This window comes from Miscanthus floridulus, chromosome 10, assembly GCF_019320115.1.
Source record: "Miscanthus floridulus cultivar M001 chromosome 10, ASM1932011v1, whole genome shotgun sequence".
Taxonomy (NCBI): Eukaryota; Viridiplantae; Streptophyta; class Magnoliopsida; order Poales; family Poaceae; genus Miscanthus; species Miscanthus floridulus.
Window position 1 is genome coordinate 55,292,790 of NC_089589.1, and position 25,911 is coordinate 55,318,700.

Below are 25,911 nucleotides of genomic sequence, written 5' to 3' on the forward strand. Positions count from 1 at the left end.
GCACAAGCGCAACCGATGCACTGTACCCTGACCGCTCCAGGCCGTTCGGTGGGCGTGTTGGGCACGTCGCGGGCCGAGCGGCACAGGGCATCGCTCGGCGTCCGGCCCAGCGGAGGCGGATAGGAGATACTTTGCCAGGCAGCCCGGCGCGCGGGAACGCAACGGCCACGGCCCACGGGCTTGCTTTGGTTTGAATAGTAGCTGGGCCTGCAAGTTGCAGCGGCGGTTGAGAGACCGGGGAGCTAAGGTTTCCCGTCGCCTGGCTAGCTCGGTCGGCATGTGGCTGAGCCCAGCTTGTTTGCCGTGACCGAGTATATGCCCGTGTATTGTCCTGGGTCATAATTTTTTTAAATTAAACCTTAGTAATCGGATACGGACGCGTAAGCTCTAAGAACTTCGTATTAGACGTGGACCATGTGTCCGATCAATGTATCCTAATGGGGTAGGACACGGATGTGTGAGTTCCAAGTAGTGTATGATTTGTATCAGACATGGACGCGTGAGGGATCAAGATTTGGTATCTATGGGGGGTATAACCTCATATACCCACGGCAATGGACATAGGCCGCACCGCCAGGGGAGGTTTAGCCTATAAGATCAAGGTCTAAGGTGTCCAGCTCTGGTCGGCGTGTACCGCAAGACAATCAGAAGACATCTTGGTGACCAAGGAAGACCTTTTCGGATATGATAGATCTCGTATTCCTTTTAAATACTTACCATATAACCGAATAAATTTAGGCCTAAATCGACTTGTAACCCTATCCCCAAGACTATATAAAGCGGGTAGGGACCCCCTTGAATTCATCTCATATTCAATACAATCAACCAAAGATACAGGACATAGGGTATTGCGTCGATCAGACGGCCTGAACCTGTCTAAACCGCTGTCTCTGTGCCCGTGCCACCATCCGGTTCCTATTACGCGCACCTCCACTGATCATCTACTACCGTGGGTATACCCCTCGGTAGCCGACTAGATTTCGTCGACAGTGGCGCGCCACAGTATAGTGCTAAGCACTCTCCATGTTCTCCAATTTTCGCAATGGGTCTCCAATTTTCGCCACGACCTCCAACTTTCACCACAGGTCTCTAATTTTCGCCACGATCTCCAATTTTCGCCACAGGTCTCTAATTTTCGCCACGATCTCCAATTTTCGCCACAGGTCTCTAATTTTCGCCACGATCTCCAATTTTCGCCACAGGTCTCTAATTTTTGCCACGATCTCCAATTTTCGCCATAGGTCTTCAATTTTCGCCACGATCTCCAATTTTTGCCACGGGTCTCCAATTTTTGCCACGATCTCCAATTTTTGCCACGATCTCTAATTTTCGCCACGAGTCACCAATGTTCGCCACGGTATAGTGCTAAGCACTCTGCATGTTCTCCAAATTTCTCCATGTTCTCCAAATTTCTTCATGTTCTCTAAATTTCTCCATGTTCTCCAAATCTCACCATGTTCTCCAATTCCGCCATGGTATAGTGCTAAGCACTCTCCAAAATTCGCCATGGTTAATTGCTAAGTACTCCCTTCATTTTTAAGTGCTCAGCACTCTTCAAATTTTACTCCTATGTCCACTTCTAAGCACGGAGATTTAGCCCTTTATACAATTATGAATAAACTCCAAATAAACATAAACTACTCTACAGGATATAAAATTCACCGATACATTGCTCCTGATAAACTCTGCTCTGTTTTCTTCATCACTGAGTTCTTATATTTTAGTTTTAAATCATGTACTACCTGTCCTACATATTTGTATTGCAAGATCATCGTCTAGGTGGTCGCACCATCTGGCCTTCGAATTGCTCCGCCAATCAACTGGTTGGACCATTAGATTCATGACTTCGTCGCGCGACTAGTTGGTCGGACCTTTCGGCATTCACTTCTACTCGGTGCTCACTTCGTCGTTGGCCAATTGGTTGGGCTGCTCGGTACTTGATTCTTCGCCAATCAACTGGTTAGATTGTCTATCGTTTCATCGTCAGTTATGCTAGGGGCTCGCCAGCTAAGCTAGGGACTTCGTCTGCCAATTCGCTTGTTGGCTTACTATGTTTTGCAGACGCTGCATGTCATGTGTGATATCGAGGTTTTCCATGCTGCCTAGATCAGGGTGCTCATCTTGGGTGGCACGACAGGGGCTTTGATAAGTATATCTATCGTAGCAATCCGGTGCTAAGCACTTTCCGTTTTCTCCATGTTTTACCGCTCAATATTATCAAGTTTTACTCTAGATGTCAAATGCTAAGTGCGGGAATTTCATCTTTTACACTTAATTCTTTGATCCTGCTACAAGATGTTTTCTATCTTACAGCTGGCTCGGGGACTAAGTGTCTACACTTCACCTTGTGGTGAATGTACTATTTTTCTTCTTACTAATTTTTCTGCTAATCTGGGGACTAGCTGTGTGCTCGGCTAAGCTGGGAATTGGTTGTTTTGACTAAGTGATCATTGAAATTCTTTGATCCTGACACCAGGTGTCTTCTTCACCTACTATTAGGCTTGGGAACTACAATGTATATATTGCACCTTGTGGCGCATATATCAGTACTAATATCCTCTTTGCATAATTCATGGATGATGATCATCTAACTTCGCCAGTGAAACCTAAGTGTGTACACTTCACCTAAGGTGGAGAATTTTTAAATTTTAACTTGAGCTCCTTACATCCTTCTAGCAAGCCTTCATTGGCTAACTCCGAGATTAGGTCACCTGATAAATTGGCTGGTTTCAATTTCCACCGGTCGGATTACCAGTTAAATTGGTCGACACTTTGTTTTGTTGATTGGATTACCAGTTAAACTGGTCAGATTGCTAGATTTCCTCCAAGTTAAACTGCTCAGACTTGCTCAAGACGGCGTTGCTCAGCGAATACAAGGCGCTCGGGGACTAGCTATGGGGGGGTATAACCCAGGTACCCACGACAATGGACATAGGCCACACCGATAGGGGAGGTCCAGCCCATAAGATCAAGGCCTACGGTGCCCAGCTCTGGTCGGCATGAATCGCAAGGCAATCAGAAGACATCTTGGCAATGAAGAAAGACCTTTTCGGATATGATAGATATCGTATTCCTTGTTAATACTTACCATATAACTGAATAGATCTAGGCCTAAACCGACTTGTAACCCTACCCCCTAGACTATATAAGGCGGGTAGGGACCCCCTCGAATTCATCTCATATTCAATACAACCAACCAAAGACACAGGACGTAGGGTATTACGTCGATCATACGACCTGAACCTGTCTAAACTGCTGTCTCTGCGCCCGTGTCACCATTCGATTCCTATTACGCGCACCACCATCGATCATCTACTACCGTGGGTATACCCCTCGGTAGGCTATCGACTAGATTTCGTCGACATTATCACAGGACAAATGATGATTTTAGAGTCTTTTTATGTGTATATATATAGTAGAGAAGAGAAGAGAAGAGAAGAGATAGAGATTATTATCAACCTATGGCCGCAACCATTTCTTTTTCTCCTAGCGCTGCCACATTTTGATCTTGGTCTCTCCAAAACCTATAGCACACATATTTTCCATGCCTAGCACCGCCCGTGCTCGATTATGTGCAAAGGAGAAATAAAAAAGGGACAAAAAGAAGAAAGAGAATTAAGGCTTGTCCTTCCCTAAAAAATAGTTTGGTGTCATCCTCTCTCTTTGCTTTGCCCTCAATCTCTTGCTTTCCCTTGATATCCTTGATGGCTATACCGCATTCGGCGTAGATTGAAACAGTGTTACGGTCATAGCAGCGAGGATCGTCGTGAAGTGCAGAAAAACAAGGATGGAAGGAACGAGTGGATCGCTGAGAGTTTGTTGCCATGCTTGTTGCGTGGTTGCCCTAGGTGAGATGCAAATTTTTAATCCACTATATTTTAGGTCAAGTCTTATGGATCGAATCAGCTTATTCGAAGGGGTTTAGATAGAGTAATTTCAGAAATTAATTTCATCCATATTATGAAATACGCCCGACTGTGTTGTTCCTGTTCATCATTGTTTTTTTACGGCAAAAACTGTGGGGGATATCCCCACAGTGTCAAAAAAGGACTCCAAGATACTTACAAAGGGAATTAACTGAGATCATCTAACCAAAAGCAAAAAGCTGACCTAAGGTCAGCCTTGAATCTAACAGACTGGAGAAAACATTGATTTTTGAAATTACAAAGCCATTTGGCTTGACACGGCTCCCTTCTTTCAAACACCTTGTCATTACGCATTTTCCAAATTTCCCATGCAGCAATCAATGAAGCTTTAGTAAAGAAACTGTGTCCATGGGACTGTCTAGCTTTAATGAACCGATCCTATAGGATGATTGAGTGATCCTAGACAAAGTTGATTGAGGCCCAACATTGGCTTGCAAAAGGGCATGTGAAAAAGAGATGCTCAATGGTTTCTTCTTCCCTTGTCTCACACAAGACACAAAAATCATCATCATGAACGTGGAGGTGCCTTCTTGTTAACATTGTCTTAGTATTGAGCTGATCTACCAGGACAAGGCAAGCAAAGAATTTGATCCTCGGGGTGCAACCTGACTTCCATACCTCCTTGAAAATTGGGTGTGCCTCCACTGTCCCAAAAATATAAGAGTAAAACCTTTTTGAAGTGTAGGAGTTCCCCCATGTTGGAGTCCAACGATCTTGAGAATGCTCATCATAGGTTATGTCCTATAAGTGATTCTGTAACTGCTTAAGTTTGTCCAAGGCCTGTTGCGACAATGGTAGAAAAAATAGTGTATTAAGGTCTTCAGCTTGCATTACATCAAAGACTAATATGCTTTCTGATCTTGAGTAGGAGGCAATTCTTGGGTAAACATGTTTTAGTATTGGACCAGACCACTGATCATCCCAAAAACAAACTATGGAGCCATCACCAACTGTGCAGCGGGCTACAGTGCGGTACAACGAGCTTAGTCTTCGCACATCCTTCCACTAGAAAGAGCCAACTTCACGAGCAGCATGCGGCACCTTGTTGGAGTAATATTTGAACCAAACTAACTGCACCCATGGTACATCCACCTTATTGTGAAACTTATCAAGGTGCTTCAATAGAAATGCATCATTCTAAAGGCATAGACTGATGACTCCAAGACCACCTTTATCTTTTGGCATCTGAACCATTTGCCATGCCACCAAGTTACCGCCTTTCTTCTGCTCTAAATTGCCATGCCACAAGCATTGCTTTCGAGCGCGATCAATGTTCTCTATAACACCTTAGGGCAATTTGATGGTACAGAGGACTTAGGTGGTGATGGGTGTAATTGCCGAGTTCAACATTTGAAGCCTACCAGAATATGATAACCAGGTTGAGCATGCAGATAGACGTCTCTCTATCCTATCCATCATTGGAGTGAGGTCCTCCATACGTGGCTTGGTTGTGCCCATGGGCAACCCAAGATACGTAAAAGGCAACGTGCCAACTGAGCAGCCAAAGGTGTTGGCCAAACACTCCATTCTATCCAATGGTACATTGATCGGTAGCATTTGAGACTTTCTATAATTCACTTTGAGACCCATTGATTCCAAAAAGCTATTGAACAGAGCTTTGAGAAAGACTAACTGGCGTGCATCAGCCTGCATGATCAATAGCTTGTCATAGGCATACTGAACAATCGTAAAATCATTAGTAGGTTGTGGGATTGGTGCCTTGAGCAAATTCATGGTGGCAGCTCTGTTGACTACAACTTGTAGTAACTCTGTAGCAAGCACAAAAAGCAATGGTGACAAGGGATTGCCTTGATGCACACCTCGTTTGCACTTAAAGATTTTTCTCGGGATTCCATTTAGTAGGACTACAGAAGTGCCTGATCCCAAAATGCTACTGACCCAGTAGGTGTTTGCACCAAAATTTAGAAAGAAGAACGTGGGAACTTAAAGCTTCCAAGATTGTGTCATCAAGGAATCGATTGCATAAGGATCGATATCAGCTGATTTAGATGTGATACTAGGATCGGCTATCTTTGGATGACATCAGCAGATAATGTCAATGAGCTACAGTTGGTGTCGGTAAAAACATGTCGGACTCTACAAAAAGGGAATGATTAGGGTCCAAGTTATCTTAAGTTAGGAATGTTTTCTCTTAATACCAAAGATTATAATGAGTCATACTTGAGTAGGATTCATGCTTAGGTTCCCGGTATAAATATTAGACCCTGGCTATTATAAAAGATAACCAATCAATCAATACCAATGACTTTTTTGGCTTCACGCCAACCTTTAGGAGAAGGAGTACTGTAGATCTCGATGAGTTCTTCCACAAGCAGGGGTACATCGGTACGGCTAACCTCCGGCTTGTCTGTAAGTACCGTCATGGCTTATACTTCTATTTGTAAGGCTGCATCGGTCTAGTCAACCTCTTGCGAGCTCTAGTATAAGCTAGTTATCGATCCTTACCTAGTTTAGGTACGGCTACATCGGTTAAGTTCGACCTCCACTGCTCAAATTAGATTAAGGTCAAGTTATCAGCTCTACCTAAGGGTGGCATCCTTCGGGTAGATTCATTAAGTTACCGATCTTGCTGATGTTCTTATTGTCATTAGTTTCAGCAATATCAACCTGCCCGATCGAGATCGATCTAGATCGGCCTCACATCCTTTTAGTCCATCGTTTATTTTGTCACGTTGCGATGATTCTTACTTTAAATGATGGATTATGTTTCATCGGCTGTTCTGCTTTGATCCTGATCGTGTATAGTACGCGGTTAAGGCATGTCTGATCTTGAGGAGGTTTACTGGCTAGTTAAATCTGGTCTATAGCTCGCTATTATGGTTGTAACGATCCGGTCGATCCCCACTAATGGCACTTTAGATCAGAGTATGCTAGTTGGTAGGTTTGCTTTCAACCAGGCGTGACCTTGACCGTTTGCTATGCCTGCATCGGCTAAAAAGCCGATTGCCCGTACTTTAACGCTCATAGTGTGACTTCATGATTCTATTAAATGTGAATAGATCTGTTTACTTTAAAGGTTTAATCTGTTATCTTTATTATGGCTACCATCGATCTGGTCGACCCCCACTGTTAAAGATAATAGGCTAGATTTGATGAGTTTATAAATATGTTCATATTAAATAGTCGATTGTTCTCATGCTATGATCCTTTTTCTACCTAAATCGGCTATTTTAGCCGATTCGCCTGTGCTTTCACATATATAGCATGTCTTTCAGAAACCTATCAATATATAAATGATTTTATGGATTCTTTGGCTCTAGTTTATTGTTATCATCATAGCTGCATCGATCCGGTCGAACCTTACTATTGATGGTAACAGATTATATTCAGAGCGTTTGTAGATCCATTTGTACTAGACAGTCAATTTGTTCGCATGTTATATCCTTTCTCGTTAAACTTATCAGCTCGATGCTTTACACTGGTTATATTTATCTAGCCGATGATGTTACTTATATCTGGGTGCATGGTATTCGTTACTATAAAATTAATCATGACTCGCGAGCTTTACAGTCCTTAACAGTCGATTTCTTCTCGTATCGGCTATTTAGTCGATTTACCCGTCTGGCTGCTCTAGAAGCAGCATACTTGGAACTATCTAGGCAAAACCGGTATGTTCCACCCTAAATTACTAATAAACTTTCTATCCTTGTCAATTGCAGGTCAAATTGACTGGCACGTTCTTGGGAATTCACAGGATCGACTGCTCCTGTGTTGAAGCTAGGCAGATCTCCAGATCGTTCTGGCTTGCTGCATGTCGACCCGGCGTGGCTACCACGTTTTCACACTGATAGTAGGAAAACCTAGATGCTCCATGACCTAAAGGATGACTAAGTGCTCAACAAGGTCAAACACCTTCTCGAAATCTAGCTTTAGGATGATAGCCTGCCTCTAGACCGATGACACTAGTGAATATATTCAAAACTCCATGCCAAGCAGTCCTGAATGGAACGTGTTTTTATGAATCCATACTGATTACGGTGAATCAGCCCAATGATAACAGATTGCAAGCGGTCTTCTAGAATTTTGGTAACCAGCTTGGGACTAGAATTCATGAGCGAGATTGGTCTATAATCACTAACTGTTTTAGTGCTATCAATCTTCGGGACCAATGTGATGAAGGATGTGTTAATACATTCAAGACGGGCTGACCCTAGATAGAAATCATTACAAAAGCTATAGAAATCACTCCTTATGATGTGCCAGCACTTCTTCATAAATAAGCCATTGAAACCATCTGGCCTCGGTGCTTTGTCAGTTGGCATACGTTTGACAATGAGATCAATCTCCATCTATTGAAATAGTTCAGCCAAATCTTGTAGGTCTTCCACTGGCGCTATAAGATTTGATAGGTCAAAAAGCATAGGTGGATTGGCACTGATACCCATTCGATTTCTAAAAGAGTTCCATAATAATCTAGCTTTTCCTTTGTGATCGTGGATCCAAACACCCTGGTCATTCAGTATTTGCGAGATGGAATTTCTCCTATAGGAAATAGTCGCCATACCATGGAAAAATTTTGTGAACTCATCCCCAAGTTTGATTCTATTGACTGTATATCTCTTCCTCCAATAGAGATTCTTGTAGTGCAAAAGAGTTAGGACCTGATTTTTTATCAATCTTCTCAAATTGGCCTCTGGGTTGTATAGGGGTCTAGCATCTTCGAGGGCATCTAGAAAACTAATGATAGTGTTACAATTCCCTATTAGCAACTTTAGGTTGGATAGATTATGGCTATAGCTCTTCAATTCAGCTATGAGTTTCTTAAACTTTGTAGAGATAGTTTTTGTGGGATTAGAGGCCACTGGGGTAGATGACCAACTATCTTGCACTGTTGTTAGGAAAGTATCATGTTCTACCCAGAAATTCTCAAATCTAAAAACATTGGAACGAGGTATCTGAGTGCTGATAATAATTTTCCAGGGGATGTGGTCTGATGTAATCTTTGCTGTCACACCCAATTTTAAGGATAAAATTGAATGCACTAAACCCATGTGTGCCTAGGGATCAGTCACACACTTAAGTTGACAAATTACAAAAGTATCATCATGGTGTATCTTACATCACGATTAATACCATAACATAGTCTTACACAACACAACAGAAAATAAAAAGACAGCTCTCTTGTGGAAGCTCCAACACAGGGACGGTCAACTGGTTGACCACAAGCCTAAAAGTCCTCTAGAAACTCCTCATACTCATTGACATCTGTTACCCATCCGGGATTTTTATCCAAATATTGAAAGGAAACAAGCATAAGTACTTCCCGTACTTAACAAGATAACATGGGGTTATGAAAGCTCAAAAAGGATGACTCTGGTTTACTGCAGTTAGCACTTTTAGTAAGTCAAGATTTTATCATCAACTATTATCAAGTTCTGCTTAAGCCCCAATTAAACCCACATGATCAGATATCAGAATCAATTGTATCATATTATCATCCTAGAACATAAAAAATGAACAGCAATAAATAACCAGTTATTCTGTGAGTTTTCTGGGGTGCTCGTGATCATGAGTACGACTGTTATAATAGTTTGTAACCCTCTATGGAGGTTGTGCACATTCACCGTGAGTCATGATTCCCATTGTGGCAGAACATCCTAAGAAATCGGGCCCACGTGCATCTATCGTTGTCTCAATAGACCTCTGATAGCGTACACAAGTTCCCAACAACTTAACAGGTCTATCGGGTGTCCTCGGGAAACCCGAATCATCCACGAATCTTTTCCGAACAGGATCCCAATCACAAACATTGCAGATTACAACAGTTTATTCAAATATATACATCAGAGTAAAATATAGCGGAAGTCTTATGATAACATAGTTTACAAACCAGTTGTTTCAAACTTACAAAACCATAAGTGTCATACAACCATAGTAGCAGGATAATATTACATTAACTTTATTTATCATACAAACTAGTGCCTTGTCCAATGGCCATTCATCATTCCGCATCGTCATTGACTTCGAACACAGACATGCAGTAGGGACCAAAATAAGCCTGTGCATGTGACTCACCTGCAACAAGGGTTAACAAACCCTGAGTACAAAAGTACTCAACAAGACTAACCCGACATAAAGGGGGTGTAATACTCTAGGGATGCAGGAGTTGGGGAAAGGTAAGGGTGTAGCAAGATTCAAAAGTTCTTTGCCAAAAGCTTACTATTCTTGATCCTATTTTCAAGTTTTACCCCTAAGTCTTCTTAGTTCATTATCTCAAACTAAGTGTTCATATCCCATGTTCCATTCCTTCTCATTTCTTTCCTTTTCTCAAGTTTTAGTAATTCACCAGTCCTACATTGCTTCTGTAATGAAACGAGTCTCCACATCCACGGAGCACCGGCAATTCGAATTGATTCAAGTCCTAGCTAGGGATTCCTTATCACACGACATATGTAGAACTTAATCATGCATATATCAACCTCGCTACCGGATCCTCCTACACTAAGCCGTCTCCACGCCACCCGAGAGCACAGCACACCTCAAATCCAGCCACAATCCAACCATGAGGGTACACGCTACTCCTGCCATCTCTCCACTCCCAGTGCGTGGGCATTCGTCTTAGTATCGGATTAACCAAAGTAGGCTTACCGGAGTATGTGACTAGTACTACAAAGTGTCTCGTTCAGAAGATCCACAATGAGTGGCCTTTAAGCGACATAGTCGGTAACATTACCCAACATGCAAGATAAGTCACCCGACTAGTCTCTAGTTCATTCTACCTTCTTTCTTTCTTTGGCCAGTATGCCATCTTTGATTGTATCAAAACTTTTTCTTTGAAAGCCTACCATAAAGCATACTAAGCATTCTACGCCTTTGTAAATGAAATCATCTTCAAGGATGGTAAACAATTAACAAGGTAGGCAATGCATCAAGTAGGTAACATTTGAATAAATCAACTTAATGCAATAGGTAACATAGGTGATAAACTTTTCAAAGTAAACAAGGTAAGGGTTTAATGCATAAACCAGGGCTTGCCTTTGTTGATGATCTCGGGTTCCGGATCGGTACCACAATTATCGAATCCCGAGGCAACCGGGGATCCTTCCACAACTTGCTCAACTAGGATCGGTTCACTCTCGGATTCTACACGAAATGATAACATATGCTTCAACATGATGATAATGTAAACATGATGCTTTCATGGTACATGAAATATAACAACACCTCGAATATAACTTTCCTTCACGGTACAGTTGCAAGCCAACAAAACCAACTTGCAATTCTACCATCAAAGACCACACAAAGTGACTTGACCAAATTGATCTTGAAACCCTACTGGTCACAAAACATGACCAAACCAAGATCAAACACTAATCTAACACTTAGGGTTTGCTTTTATTCATTTTTGAATTAATTTGGAAATAAGCCCAAAAATGAACTTGTTCCAAATGACCTCAAATTTTTATGTAAGCTTCCTCATGACAAGCTAGTGTACCAAAACAAATTTCATAATTTTTGGAATTATACAGTGGCCTACAAAAATCATGGAAATCACATTTCTCAATTAATTAACTAAATTTTGAACATTAAACATTTATTCAAATTTCAAGTTTCATATTTTTAAACTATACTAGAACATGTACAGAAGCTACACACAAATTTTCAGAATTTTTGGAGCTATAATTATTTTCTTATAAATTTCCAAATTTACTGCACCATTCAAAATTCAGAAATAACAAAATCTCACTATTCTCTCTCTCTCTCACTCACTGACAGCCGGCCCCTGCAAGTCAGTGACACAAACACAGAACATGGCGGCGCTGCCATCACCGGTCGGCCAAAACGCGCCGGCGGTGATGCTCCGGCGAGGCAGACCGCACCTGCATGACCTACTCTACCCCGCGAATCTACCCCAGCCCTCAAAATAGCAGCAGGCGCATCAGAGTGAGCTCTACACTGGCCATGGCGGCGCGGGCGCGATGGCGCATGGTACAACTTCGGCTACAGCGTGGTAGAGAGTAAAACGGAGAGAGCATCACACTCAGGAGCTCACCACGAACATGTCGGTGGACTCGGTGAAGGCGGAGATGGTCTAGAGCAACTTGGCCACGGTGAGGTCAGTCGTGGTGGAGCTCCGGCCGGTCACGGGGAAGAACGCGTTGCGCCGGGCGATTCCGACCAATCCAAGCGATTCGAGCAAGCCTAAGAGGAGCGCTAGGTCAAGGCGATCATGCTGGCTTAGCTAGGCACGACGGGAGGGGGTCGATGGTGGCTACGGCGAGCGACGGAGCTGATCGGTGGCGGAGCAGAGCAGAGAGGAAAAAGGAGGACGACGACAGCGGCGGTGCTCCTATTTATAGCAGAGAAGGATGCGTCCGGTGTCGACAGCACACGAACGAGCTTGCCACGAAGACAATGGCGTGTCATCGCGCAAGAAAGCGGCGAAAAACGATCGGCGGCGGCAGCTGCGTGGCGGCGGCGGCAAGCAGGGAGGTGGTGCTCGGCTTTGTCTTGATTTTTGAATTATTTACAGAATTGCCACTGCATTTATTTTGCAAATTACTCACAATTTTTCTAAAGAAGTTGAAAATCTCCAAAAATGAAAGTTGCTCAACTTTTCAAACTCTACAACTTTGTTTTAATGAACATTTTCAAATTCTGGCTCCATTTTGAAATTTGAATTTGGGGTGCATTTGAGCATTTGAATCATTTCAAAATTACTCCAAATTTTATATGTAAACTTTAAAAACTTTGAGTACCAAAGTTGATCCTTATAAAATAAGCTTCAACTTTGCTTTTTGTCATACCCCCAAATTCCAAATGGATTTTGAATTAGACAAAAGGGGGAAAAGGACTTTTATGGCTTGAATTTGAATTCAAATTTGATTTGTATACCTTTTTACTTAACTTTGATTTTTGACCAGTAACATGGCCCATTAGGGTTATTTGAGTCAATTGACACATGGTCTCACATGATCACATGAAATTTGACCCTTGTGGTCATGATCTTTATTTAGAGTTTTGAATCACATCACATAAAATAACAACTTATGAAGTAAAGCTTATTTTGTGAATGCATTCAAAATTTTCTACTTTATGAAAGCTTTGCAATGCATATGATGACATGTCAAGTTTTAGTGCTAGGTCAAAACACTAGAGGTGTTACAACCCTTCCCCCTTAAAGAAATCTCGTCCCGAGATTTAAAACCTAAGGCTAAGTAATGGAAAAGGAAATGTGTCAAACTAACACATCATAACTTTATTCAAAAGGCTAGTGAGGGTGTTTTCCATTCTATTGACAAACGAGACAAGTTACAATATAGACAAAGTATTGCAACTAGATAGAAGTGAAGAAGTTAGGAAAGTTTTCTTCTAAGTAATCCTCGGACTCAAAAGTAGCTTCATCTTCAGTGTGTTGATTCCATTGTACTTTGTAGAACTTGATTGTACGTCTTCGAGTAACTCAATCTTTCTGATCTAAGACTCTAATGGGGTACTCAGCATAAGTCAAATCAGGTTCTAGTTCTACATTACCAAAGTCGATCACTTGGTTAGGTACTTGAAGACACTTCTTTAACTGAGATACATGGAAGATATCATGCACAGCTGACATGTGATCTGGTAGCTTGACGCGATAGGCGACCGGTCCACATCGTTGTTGGATTTGAAAAGGACCGACATAACGGGGCACCAACTTTCCCTAAATCCCAAAACGATGAACTCTTTTCATCGGTGACACCTTGAGGTAGACATGATCTCCCACTTTGAATTCTAACGGTCATCTCCTCTTATCAGCATAGCTTTTCTGTCGGGATTGAGCTACCTTCATATTAGCTTGTATGAGTTTAACTTTCTCTTCAGCTTCCTTGACCACATCTAGTCCAAAGAACCAACGTTCTCTAGCTTTTGACCAATTTAAAGGTGTCTGGCATCTATGGCCATACAATGCTTCAAATGGTGCCATTTTAATGCTCTCTTGATAGCTATTGTTATATGAGAATTCAGCTAAGGGAAGGCATTCATCCCATTTAGCACCATAGGAAAGGACACATGCTCTTAACATATCTCTAAGAATTTGATTTACCCTTTCAGTATGTCCATCTGTTTGCGGATGATAAGCAGAACTACAGATAAGTTTAGTTCCCAAAGACTCATGTAGACTTTTCCAAAACTTGGATACGAACAATGACCCTCTATCAGAGACAATGGTCTTGGGTGCCCCATGCAGAGTGAAGATTCTATCAAGATAAAGCTTTGCATACTGTTCCGCTCGATATTTATCTCTGACTGGTAGGAAGTGAGCTATCTTGGTTAGGCGATCAACAATAACCCATATTGAATTATAGCATGCAGATGTCCTAGGCAATCCTACGATGAAGTCCATACATATATCTTCCCACTTCCAAGATGGAACTGGCAATGAATGTAATGGACCTGCAGTCTTCATGTGAACCACTTTGACTCTCTGACAGGTATCACATTTGGCCACATATTGAGCTATTTCTATTTTCATTTTGGTCCACCAATATCTCTTTCTCAGATCATGATACATTTTGTTGCTACCTGGATGAATGGAGTATCTTGTAGAATGAGCTTCATCAAGAATTTGCTTTCGCAGCTCTAGATTTTTGGGTACTACCAATCTATCCTTGAACCATACAACATTAGATTCATCAATCTTGAAACATGTTGGTTTTCCAGATCTGACTTTATCTTTGATATGGGCTATACCCTTACTTTTCTATTGAGCAGCAATGATCTGATCTTTGATAGTGGACTCAACTGTAATATTGGATAGGGAACCTTGTTCTAAAATTTGTAAATTTAGATGCTCCATCTCTTGACACAATGTTCGTTGCATAGGTTTCACAGTCAGACAATGGCAATGACTTTTGTGACTCAGGGCATCGACAACCACATTAGCCTTGCCTGGATGATAATGCACTTCTAAGTCATAATCTTTGATAAGTTCTAACCATCTTCTTTGCCTCATATTCAACTCTGACTGAGTGAAGATATATTTCAAACTTTTGTGATCCATATAGATATGACAGATATTGCCCAATAAATAATGTCGCCAAACCTTGAGTGCATGAACAACAGTGGCTAATTCAAGATCATGGGTGGGATAATGTTCTTCATGCTTCTTGAGTTGTCTGGAAGCGTACGCTATGACTCTGCCTTCTTGCATAAGAACACAACCAGTACCAATTCTAGATGCATCACAATAGATATCAAACGGCCTCTTGATATCAGGTTGTGCTAATACTGGTGCAGTTGTCAGCAACTTCTTTAATGTCTGAAAGGCCTTCTCACATTCTATTGACCATACAAACTTAGTTTGATTTTTCAGCAGTCCAGTAATCGGTTTCACAATTCTAGAGAAGTCAGGGATGAACCGACGATAATATCCTGCCAACCCTAGAAAACTACGAACTTGATGAATAGTGTAGGTGCTCTCTAGTTAAGGACTTCTTCTACCTTGCTCGGATCAATAGCTATACCTTCAACAGATAACACATGACCCAAAAATTATACTTCCTCCAACCAAAATGCACATTTACTGAATTTGGCATATAATTGGTGGTCTCTTAATCGCTGTAGAACAATGCGGAGATGTTCCGCATGTTCCTCTTTGCTCTTAGAATAGATAAGAATGTCATCAATGAACACTACTACAAACTTATCCAACTCAGGCATGAAAACTGAGTTCATTAGGTACATGAAATGAGCCGGGGCATTGGTCAGCCCAAAAGACATGACTAGATACTCATATAGACCATATCGGGTAGTAAACGCTGTCTTTGGCACATCTTCTCATATGATCTTAATCTGGTGATAGCCTGATCTCAAATCTATCTTTGAGAACACCTTAGCTCCCGCAAGTTGGTCAAAAAGTAAATCAATTCAGGGTAAGGGGTATTTGTTCTTTATGGTGACTTCATTTAACGGCCGATAGTCAATACATAACCTTAAGGTTTGGTCCTTTTTCTTCACGAAGATAGCAGGGCATCCCCAAGGTGATGAACTAGGCTGAATGAAACCCTTGTCTAACAACTCTTGTAATTAGATCTTTAATTCTGCTAATTCTTTGGGTGGCATCCTATATGCTCTTCTGGACACAGGTGACGTTCCTAGTTTCAGATCAATTCTAAACTCTACATCTCGGTCTGGTGGCAGACCATGCAGATCATCGGGAAAGACATCCATAAATTCACATACCACTAGAATTTTCTTGGCTTCTTCAACAGTAATTGCACAGACTGTTTCAACTGTACTCTTAGGGAATGGAAGTTGGATGAGAAGTTGGGTTTTGCTGTTAGGTGCATTTACCCTTATGGTTCTACGCAGGACATCTATGATAGCCCCGTGTTGGGTTAACCAGTTCATACCAAGGATCATATCTATATCTTGATCCTTTAATATCAGCATATTGGTAGGGAACTCATAACCTCCCAAATCAATAGGTACATGCTGAACTACCTACCTTGTATAGATTCGTCCCCCGTGTAACACCTCGGGTGTTTAAATATTAAAATCTGACATGTCATCATATGCATTGCAAAGCATTTGGCATTTGGTGAAAACTTTGAGATGCATACACTAATACAAGTTTATGTTTATGTGGTATGTGTTGCATTGTATTGTTTGACTCAAGTTCAAAGTTTGTTTGGATTTTGAATTTTTCGAGAAAACCCCGTTTTTCAGCATTTAAATCCTACCCTAAAAATCCATTTCAAAATCTAAGCATATTTTGGGATTGAGCCCAAAAGCAAAATTGTAGAGCTTGGCAAGTTATACAAAGTTTGTTTTTGGAGTTTTTCAAGTTGTTTAGAAAAATTTCGAGTAATTCAAAAAGGCGTAATTCGTTAATTTTCCCTATTCAAATTCAAAAGTTTATTTCAAAATCTAGACCGAATTAGGAGATGGTTATAAAAGCAAAGTTGTAGAACTTTTGATTTTGAACAACTTTTGTTTTTGGAGATTTTTGAGTTGTTATGAAAATTTGGGAGTAATTTGTGAAATTTGGCGAATGGCAATTTTGTAATTTCGATGAACAGTGTTCACCGCCGTAGCTACATGGCCGGCGACCTTCTTCGGCGTTCCAGGCACGTCGTGGCCGTCTGGGCGTCGCGTTGGCATGGTAAAGGCTTCGTCGTGGCTTCCTTGAGCTTCCTGGCCACCCTTTTTAGCCTGAACCGTCGTCGTCGTTGCTCTTCTCCCTTGCTCTATTTCCGCCATCGCCGGTGACCTTGCTGCGCTCACGGAATTCGTCCTCACCGTCGCGCCTCATTGCAATTGCATCTGCCATTCTCTCTGCCCCGCACTCTCGCTCATTCTTGGCCTGTTTGCTTTGCCTCTAGCAGTCCAGTGTCACCGCACGCCGTTTTCTTCCTCAGAGCCGGCCGAAGCACCGCCACCACCGACCTCTCCGTGGCCAGAGCCCGTCGGTGAGCCATTGCCCTTGATTGGTGTACCTTTGGCTTCGTCTCGATGCCATAATGCTAATTTCATTATTGCTTGGCCATTTTGTCCACTTCAGTCGCCGGCACACCATCACAGATGACCCTTGCACCGCCGTGATCACCGTAGACATCGACCCGCGTCACCGTTGCTTCTCCGACCTTGTTATCTGCTCAGTTGTGTTCAGGGTAAGCTGCTGGTGCTTCCTCGACCTTTAGTTTAACCGCTACCGGCCTATAGTCGCAGGCGTAGTACCACCGAGGCGCCGTGTCCGCCATGGTCGACGTTGAGCTAGAATTGAGTCGTAATCGGTACATCTAAGTACGTCTATAGGTGCGCCTAGTAGTGTAGAACATGTTGGTGCTATCGCCATCGCCGGTGATCTCACCGTCGGTGAGGAATCGCTGGTCAGCACCATCGCCGTCGTAGTCAAACGCGCGAGGTTAGGGATGACAGGTGGGACCCGTTGTCAGTGACTCAGCGTTCAAATGGATTTTTCTATTTTCAGATTTGAATGAATAGTGTCTATTTTTGTTATTTTTGTGTAGATTTATTTAGAGCTCAAAAAATTATGAAAATTTTTGTGTGACTTCTCTGTGATGTATATTATTTAAGAAAAATATGAAATAATGTTTTTCAGTAATTTTTGAATGTGATAAAAATTGCTCAATTTATTAATAAATGGATTTCCATGATTTTTCTAGGCTTATTTAATTGTCCAAAAATTATGAAATTTGTTTTGCCACTTACTTATCATGTAATGAACATGTACTAAAATTTTGAGTTCAATTAGAATAAGTTGATTTATTTCATAATTTTGAATTAAATAATTAATTCATAAAAGCAAATAGTAACCTTTAATGATTTAGGTTTTGTTTGAAATTTTGGATTGAGTGATGACCTTGGGTCATTAGTTGATAATGATCCTTGGCAATTGATGTATGTGTTACGAAAAAGATTTAGTCCGTTTGACTTGCAACTGTACCGCGAAGGAAAGTTGTATTCAAATTATTAATTTTGCATCCATCATCAAGCATCATGTTTCGTATTCCGCATCATGTTAAACATGGCATTGTTATTACGTGTAGTGAACGAAGGTGAACACGTGGTAGTTAATCAAGTTGTTGAGGAGGTTAATCCGTCTGTTGAGGTCGGATCGAATACTTGTGAAACATCGCAGGAGCCGAACTTTTTCGTCAACGAAGGCAAGCCCCGGATGCATATAGCCCTACCTTGTGTTTTACAAATTAATTTCGCTTTTGCTTTCCGTTACTGCATTAAGTGATTAGGAGTTAAGTAAGAGCCTAATTGGTGCATTACCAACCTTGTTATTCCATGTTTACCATATTACCAGTTTTAAATTCGTATATGCCTAGTTTTGCTTAGCTATGCGTAGAACGATGAAGTCAGGTGATTAACCGTCACATGCAAGTTTCTAATGGAACCCTGGTTACTTATGTTATCATGTGATATGGGAATGTGGAGTAATAAATCTAGACCGGGCGGACTCAGTGTGTGTGAGCCATGAGACATGGAGGTCTTGTGAGCGGGTTCTTTCCGCCTGTGTCGATTAAGGCACGTCCGTTGTTGAATTGCATGAGGTGAGAATTTGTAGTACTAACCACATACTCTGGTAAGCCTGAACTTGGCGATTCTATTACGAGAATGGCTACTCGCGCACTAGGAGTGGAGAGATGGCAGGAATAGCATGTACCCACGTGGCCATGGGCTGGAATGGTGGAGTACTGTATTCTCGGGTGGCGCAGACCCATTCTTGTTTTAGAGGATCCGAGGGTAGGTTGGTGTATGTAGGTCAGGGACCTACATATGTCGTGTGGTCTGGAATTCCCAGCTGGGTTTAATCGGTTCGAATCGTCGTTGCTCCTCGATTATGGAGACTCAACTCACTATTCATCATCGTAGTATTAATAACTGGAACTTGAGAAAGGTTTGCGAAAAAGATTGATATGAAGTTCATGTTCTCATTACGGATCATGGTAGATTCATATATGGTACTTAAAAAGTTTTACATTGGTATTAAAGAATTTTGTTAAAAAGCTTTTACGCAAAAGAACTTTGATTATTGTTAAAGCCATACCATGAACCCCTGAGCCTGCATTCCTAAGTTTATTAGTTAATATTTCGGTTAAGTCTTGTTGAGTACTTTTGTACTCAGGGTTCGTTGACCCCTTGTTGCAGGTGAGCCTCATGAGCAGATCTATTTTGGATCGTGCTGCATGACTATCATTTGTTCTGACGATGAGATGTAAATGTGTGATCCTTGGGCAGGATGTTTATTTTGTGTGTTATGTATACGTTAATTATGCCACTCCACTACTACTATGGTTTGTAATAATTATTGAACTTAGTTTGTAAGGTTTGAAACGACTGGTTTGTAAACTATGTTATCGTAAGACTTCCGCTGTTTTTACTCTGGTGTTGATTTTTGAATCAATGTTGTAATACTGCAATGACTCTATAACGTGATCCTGCTCGGAAATCATGGATGATTCGGGGTTCCCCGAGGACACCCGACAGTCTTTTTAAGTTATTAGAAATGTATGCATAAATGTCAAAGGTCATCGGACAGCGACAGGTGCATGTGGGCCCTATAACTTAGGAGGTTCTGCCACAGAATGGTATCGGAGCGATCGTTACAAGGTTTTTGTTGTATTGTTTTACAAAAACTTCAAAATGATTTGGGATGACTAAATTTAACTTGCTAATTTGGTCCAAATTGCTTCTGACTTATCTTATTTCTTTCTCACCATTCTTTATTTGAATAAAAAGGTCTTGTGTGGTGGAGTAGTAATTTTACTATGCCCTATATAAAAATAAATGTTGTTTATGTGCATTATAAACTTTGATGTTTTTGTTCGTAAGAACGATTCATGCATCATTATTAATTCACTCGTTACTTCCTTCACCTCTTAGTCTGGAGTTGAGTAGTGAGACTGGTTTGAGTAATGTAATCCATCATAACTGCTCTTTAGACTTTGATCAAATGGTCTTACTTGGATTAAATTGGTTTCCTATAGTATGGCTCATGCCAAGATGACGCCCCGTAAGTCCACTGGACCCAAAGGAGTTCCTCGTCACCAACTTGCCCCTAGAAACGATGGTGCTAGCAGTAGCAGTTCTAGGCCTGATCCCCAGGCAGAGATACAAAGGATTTCTGTAGAGTTAGCACAAGCTACTAGAGATAGGGCTTTGGATGCTATACAGGTAGGAGAATTATAGGATCAATTGAGGTGTCTCACCACCGCACATAGGAACTGCGAAAGCATGTTAGTTCATACGGTGGAGGGACGAAATGAGGCTTGGCATAGGGAAAATGTAGCCAGAGCTAGAACTCATGAGCTAAAATTCTATGTAGAAGATTTAGAAGAACATAATACCTATCTACATGAGGAAGTTCATAGGCTTAGCAATCTACTAAATCCGAATTATGAGCCTCAAGCTGATGCCATGGACCCTGGTGTTATCCTTGCCGATGATGATGAATCGAAAGAGGAAGAAGAAGAAGATTCTGAAGAATTAGTAATGATCAATGAAAGTGATGATGAAGGCGGTAATAATTCTAGAATGGATACCGAGCCTGAAGTTTGAAGTAATCACAGAAAAGAGTAGGATTGTATAGTAGTTAATTATGGTTAAGCTATGTATCTCGTTTTGGTACTTATAGGTTCTGGTGTGTATAGTAGTAAACCCTATGTAATGTGTCTGGAGTAAGATTTTGTGCAATTCAATAAAGGCTTGTGAATAAAGTTTGGTTTGTTAAGAGCAGATGTGTCATACGCGGGGTTCATATGTTCCTGGAACTTCACAAGATGAGGATGGTATTCCAGATCCGCTTACCAGTTCCAACAAATCTAGCTGATGCTATAACCGCACTTGTCAATGTGATGGCTGAAAATTCCCGTTTGCTTCATGAGATCGCTCTAAGTAATCAGAATCAGATGCAAGGAAACCGTGGTCGTCACCATAACAGACAGGAGGCTACATATGTTGACTTTACAGACACAAGACCACCGGTGTTCACTAAGGCAGATGAACCATTGGAGGCTGATGACTGGCTTCAAACCATGGAGCAGAAATTTGACCTTATTCCATGCATGGAGTATCAGAAACCTGCGTTTGCTGCCCAGCAACTTAGAGGAGCAGCAAGTGCTTGGTGGGCAAACTTAGTGGCTATGCAACCAGCTGGCATTCCAATAACTTGGGCTGAGTTCCATACTGCCTTCAGAGCCCATTATATCCCTGAAGGAGTGATGGCAATGAAGTTAGATGAATTCCTTGCTTTGAAACAAGGAGATCAAATAGTGATGCAGTATGTGGGAAGATTCAATCACCTGTCACAATATGCATCCGAACATGTTAACACTGATGCCAAGAAGAAGAGGTGGTTTATGAGAGGTTTGAATACCAAGCTGCAAATAATGATGACAACTTGCACTGATGTCACTTATCATTAGGCAGTAAATATTGCAATTGCTTCAGAGTCAAAGTATCGGCAGCATAAGGAGCTCAAAAAGAAAAAGAGTATGCCGTCTGGATCTTTTGGGGGAAATCAGAAGAGGCAGAGGGTGATTTATCATCTAGTACATTATAATCATCCTCCTTACCGTCCACCACAATCTCAAGCCGGGCAACAGTCAAATGTCCATCCTGCTATAACCTATCCGAACTCACAGTCAACCAATGCTCCTGGTGGCAATGCTCCAACATCCCAGGGTCACAACTATCCATGTTATAATTGTGGAAGGACTGGTCATTTCTCTAGGGAATGTCCATATCCTAGGCAGGCTAATCAAAATTATCAGAAGGCCCCTGCCAATCAACAACAGGGTCAGGCACCAAACAAGAACCCCAATCAGAATACTCATAAGGGCAAAGATGAGAGGAAGATAGGACGGGTGTTCTATATTCAAGCTGGAGAAATTTCAGAAGGGGAGCCAGTGATGATGAGTATGTTTCCTGTTGCCAATCACCCTGTAGTTATACTTTTGATTCTGGCGCATCGCATTCATTCATCAATAGAACATTTGTCGTGAAGCATGAAATTTCAATTGGGGCAACAAAGGAAAGTTTCTTTATACAGTCGCCCAGGGGATGTCTGTGTACTAAGGAAATGGTATACCAGGTACCTGTAAACCTGGGTGGGCATATTTTTTCCACTACCATGATTATCCTTAAGGATCAGGATATAGATGTAATCTTGGGAATGAATTGAATGTATCAGCATAAGGCTGTTATAGATGCTTTGAATAGGACTTTAAGAGTAAATTTGCCTGATAGTAATTCTCAACTTCTCATCCAACTTCCAACCCTAAGAAGATCAATGGGCAAGATTTGTGCAACTGCTTTCAAAGAGATTAGAGATATTTCGGTAGTGTGTGAATTTCCTGATGTGTTTCCTGAAGATTTACCCGGTCTACCACCTGATAGGGATGTACAGTTTAACATAGAGTTACAACCTAGAACAGCTCTGATTTCTCGGAGAGCTTATAGGATGCCACCTAAGGAATTGGCCGAGTTGAAGGCTCAGTTACAAGAATTAATTGAGAAGGGGTTTATCCAACCTAGTTCCTCACCTTGGGGATGTCCGGCAATTTTTGTGAAAAAGAAAGATGAAACCCTGAGGTTATGTGTTGACTATCGTCCGTTGAATGAAGTGACCATCAAGAATAAGTATCCATTACCTCGGATAGATTTGCTTTTTGATCAATTGGCCGGAGCCAAAGTTTTCTCCAAGATAGATTTGAGATTAGGGTATCACCAAATAAAGATAAAGCCTGAAGATATTCCCAAAACGGCATTTACCACAAGATATGGATTATATGAATACTTGGTAATGTCTTTTGGTTTGACAAATGCTCTAGCTCATTTCATGTATCTAATGAATTCAGTATTCATGCCTGAGCTAGACAAGTTTGTAGTGGTGTTTATTGATAACATTTTAGTATATTCCAAGAATAAGAAAGAACATGCGGAACATCTCAGAATTGTTCTAACTCGTTTAAGAGAACATCAATTATATGCCAAGTTCAGCAAGTGTGATTTTTGGCTTAAGGAAGTGCAATTTCTTGGACATGTCTTGTCAGCCGAAGGAGTTGCAGTTGATCCCGACAAAGTAAGTGATGTGCTTGATTAGAAACCGCCAACCACAGTTCATCAAGTTCAGAGTTTTCTGGGTTTGGCGGGGTATTACCGTCGGTTTATTCCAGATTTCTCAAAAATATCAAAGTCCATAACGAAGATGTTGAAGAACCAAGTTAAGTTTATTTGGTCATCTGATTGTGAAAAGGCTTTCTAGACCTTGAAGAGACTGTTGACTACTGCACCAGTATTAGCCCAACCTGATATCGAGAAGCTATTTGACATTTATTGTGATGCTTCAGGTATTCGTATTGGATGTGTGTTGATGCAAGAAGGCCGAGTCATTGCCTATGCGTCCAGGCAACTTAAGCAACATGAAGAACACTATCCGACTCATGACTTGGAGTTAGCAGCTGTGGTTCATGCTCTAAAGATTTGGCGACATTACCTGCTTGGTAATACGTGCCATATGTATACAGACCACAAGAGCTTAAAGTATATCTTTACTCAGTCAGAGTTGAACATGCGACAAAGAAGATGGTTAGAACTGATTAAGGATTATAATTTGGAAGTACATTATCACCCTGGTAAAGCAAATGTGGTTGCAGATGCCCTCAGTCGCAAAAGTTATTGCAATTGTCTGACAGTGAGAACAATGGGTTTGAATTTATATCAAGAAATGGAAAAGTTGAATGTGGAAGTAATTCAACAAGGAAGTTTGACCAACATAATCGTTGAAGCCACTATTCGAGATCAAGTTATTGCTGCTCAGAAGGAAAACGAGGGTATAGCCCATATCAAGGAAAGAGTCAGGAATGGAAAAGCAGAATGTTTTAGCATAGACGATGAAGGTGTGTTGTGGTTCAAGGATCGCCTGGTGGTACCAAAAGTTCCTGAGTTGTGGCAGTCAATTCTAGAAGAGGCACATGCTACTAGGTTATCTATCCATCCGGGAAGCAACAAGATGTACCATGACTTGAAGCAAAGATTCTGGTGGACTAAAATGAAAATAGACATTGCTAGATATATAGCAAAGTGTGATACTTGTCAAAAGGTGAAAGCTATACATTTGAGGTATGCTGGTGAATTACAACCATTGCCTATTCCATCTTGGAAGTGGGAGGACATAAGTATGGATTTTATTGTTGGTCTACCCAAGACATCAAAAGGATTTGACTCAGTATGGGTTATTGTAGATCGACTCACTAAGTCAGCACATTTTCTTCCAGTCAAGACAATATATCCTACGATCCAATATGCCAAAATGTACTTAGCAAGAATCATGAGTTTGCATGGAGTACCAAAGACCATAGTGTCAGATAGGGGTACACAGTTTGTCTCCAATTTTTGGAAACAATTGCATTCTTCATTGGGTACCAAACTTCTGTACAGTACAGCTTATCATCCGCAGACTGATGGATAGACTGAAAGAGTCAATCAGGTGCTTGAAGATATGTTAAGGTGTTGTGTCCTTAACTATTCCACTAAGTGGGACGAATGCTTACCTTTGGCCGAGTTCTCATACAACAATAGTTATCAGGAAAGCATTAGAATGGCTCCATTTGAAGCACTCTATGGTCATAGATGCAGAACATCATTGAGTTGGTCTGAGCCGGGAGAGAGAAGATTCTTTGGAGTTGACCTTGTGAAAGAAACCGAAGACAAGGTTAGGCAAATACAGAGTAATATGAAGATAGCTCAGTCCCACCAAAAGAGTTATGCGGATAGAAGACGGAGACCATTGGTATTTAACAAAGGAGATTTTGTATATCTGAAAGTATCCCCAATCAAGGGAGTTACCTGTTTTGGTGTTAAAGGAAAGTTGACACCCCGATATATTGGACCATATCAAATTTTGGAGAGGTATGGAAAAGTGGCATATCGTTTGAAATTACCTGAACATCTCGTAGCTGTGCATGATGTGTTCCATGTTTCTCAATTGAAAAAGTGTCTCCGAGTGCCTGAACAAAATGTTGAAGTTGAAGGAGTAGAACTAGAACCAGATTTAACTTATTCCGAATATCCTATCTGAGTGTTAGATCAGAAAGATCATGTTACTCGAAGACGGACAATCAAGTTCTATAAAATACAATGGAATTAACATTCAGAAGAGGAAGCTACTTGGGAATCAGAAGATTACTTGTTAGAAAAGTTTCCAGAGTTTCTAGCGTCAATATAGAATAGAGTAATGTTAGTTGAGCTCGGTTGCTACAAATTGTGTTTTGTAAAGGAACCTCAGTTGTTTTATGGACAGATTTTGTATGTGTTCTCGCGACACATTTCCTTTTCCATTACTTACCCTATGGCTTTGAATCTCGGGGCGAGACTTCTTTTAGGGGGAAGGATTGTAACACCTCGGGTGTTTAAATATTAAAATCTGACATGTCATCATATGCATTGCAAAGCATTTGGCATTTGGTGAAAACTTTGAGATGCATACACTAATACAAGTTTATGTTTA